The sequence below is a fragment of the Pistacia vera genome, unplaced genomic scaffold (genome assembly GCF_008641045.1).
Source record: "Pistacia vera cultivar Batoury unplaced genomic scaffold, PisVer_v2 Contig211, whole genome shotgun sequence".
NCBI classification, from domain to species: domain Eukaryota; kingdom Viridiplantae; phylum Streptophyta; class Magnoliopsida; order Sapindales; family Anacardiaceae; genus Pistacia; species Pistacia vera.
In genome coordinates, this window is record NW_022196015.1 from 1778732 (window position 1) to 1781317 (window position 2586).

Below are 2586 nucleotides of genomic sequence, written 5' to 3' on the forward strand. Positions count from 1 at the left end.
CTCTACCCTAAGGTAATTGCATCCACCAAGCTCTTACTCATAGGGTAATTGCATACACAAGTTTCCTACCCTTTCTTAGGTCACTTTTCAAGCACCATTAGTGCCTATGGATGGTTCATCTCCACTAATGCACTTATGAATGCAACATGCAATGTGCAAGAATTAAGGTTCACTACTCACACTCAAACCCTATTAGGCATTCATCAAACAACTCATGTGCACATATAAAACTCTATTATAGCCATGATTCAAAACTTTTCCTACACATCCAAAATGGGGAAAAACCCCTTCACAAAGCCATAAAAACCTGAAACAAAACACTTCCAAAAAGGGTTCCATAACCACCTTCAATTCCATCTCAACTACCTTGCCAACCCAACAACTCATTTCTCATTTGCAAGGTGTAAACATTCACAAAGCATAGAATCTCTATTTAAGCCTCACACATGGCATATACATGTACATCACAATACACATTTCTATCAAAACTCTAATCAAGAGAATTTATAAATCTCAACTTGGGTTGGGTTTACTTACCTTGTTATGGAGAGACTTCACAAATTCTTCTTTCACTTGTTTTGCTTGACTTTTCCTCTACTCTAACCAAAGAATAAAAACCCCAAACTTCAATATAGGTAAAACTCCCAAATCAACAACTAAGTAGAAATCCTTACCTTAGGAAGCCTTAGGTTGCTTTTTCTACCCCAAATCACTTCAAAACCCCTTGGAATCCTTGATCAAAAAGAAAAGAGAAGTTAGAGGAGTAAAGATGGAGAGTTGCGTTTGAGAAGAAGAAATGAGGGGTTTGTTAATTTTAATTCCTTTTAATGAAATATAAACACAATCACTTCCCTATTGCTTTGCCCTTACTCTTCTTTGGAAATTCCATCCATATCCTTTGATTCATTACAAACTCACCCCCATATCAACATATTCTCCATGAAAAATCCTTACAATTAACTCCCCACTTTTCCTGCTAATTAGGGGTAGAATAGTCAAATTGCCCTTAGGGAAGAAAATATCTAAAACTTGACAAACATTCTAATCGGCCCGCGGCGAAACCGTCCAGAGAGTTTCCGGTGGTCTCAACACATCTTCGCCGCGGCGAAGATTCTTCTTCGCCCCGGCGAAACTTGGTACACTAAACTTCTTCTATTCTCAACCAATTTTAGGGCAAACATTCAACACCACATTCAATCAAACGATATTACCAAAACCAATTTCAAATAAGAGCGGAAGAGGAAACAATGACAACGTACCTCATGTGGGGCATTACATTCAGCCAACATCCACCATCTTCTTGTATTGATTGCAGTCCTCGGGTGATTTCCACTCATAATTGTTGAATAAGTCCAGGTCCTGCCAAATCCTTGTAAGAGAATTAAAATACTTTGTCACAAAGTCCTCCCCTTAGCAAATTTCCTCAAGTTGTAGGGTTAACTCATACACTTGGGATTGATTCCCTAGATCAAAATACATCTGTGAAATGTCGTCCCACAATTCCTTGGCTATAGAGTAATAGAGATAGTTTGCACTTATCTCTTCAGCCATGGAATTGACCAACCATGTCATCACCATTGAGTTTTCAGCGTCCCAAATGGCATAGGTTGGATCCTTCACGTTGGGCTTCTTTATATCTCCTGTGAGATAGCCGATCTTGCCTCTCCCCCTTATGTACATGCGAACAGATTGTAACCATCAAAGGAAATTGTCACCATTTAGTTGATTGTGGTAATCTGAATGGGGTGGTTTTCAAATGGATTTCGGACTGTTTGAAGTTCGGGCTGAGATGGCTGGCTTATCTCGGACGTGACTTCAGACATTTTAGGGACAAGAGAAAAAAAGATTTAAACCCTAGGATTTTATTTTCTGCTTTGATACCATAAAAACAGAGAACAAAATATGAAAAAGGTTAATACTTTTCTGTATTGATGTACATGTATTTATAGATCTCTTTTAGGAAACAAACAACCGGCAACTAATCTCCTAAATTAAGAAGAAAATAAAACTTATTCCTAAGATTTCTATCCCAACCCACAAATCTCTCAATTAACTAAATATGGCACTTGATCAAATATGGTACATAATTACAAGTATTTTAAGAAATCTTTCATCAATACTTCTTACACTTACTTAAATAATTACGTAGATAACCTGTACCACTCTTACTTGGACAAGCACGAACATTCCCACAATAGTTACATGTTGCAGTCAAATCATCCTTATTCTCACACTCATTTTTGGTGATCTCACATTTCAGATGTATTCTTCCTACTAATAGTAGATTTCGCACGTTTGGGATCTAAAGGTATTGGTGGTATTGGTGGTCTTGGTGTAGGCGTATGAGTGTCATTTGAAGTGTCAAAAATGGGTGTGTTGTTGTCACTAGTTGAAGATATCTACAACGAGATAAAAAAGGAATATGCATTAACTAACATTTCAACATGTACACAAAATTACTAATGTAATAAAACTTACTAACCTTCCTTAAATCAGCAGTACTTGGGACTTCCGCACTTGAATTCTTGAAACAATCAATTATACACAAAATTCAATCAAAATAATGAACAAAATAAACTACAATTA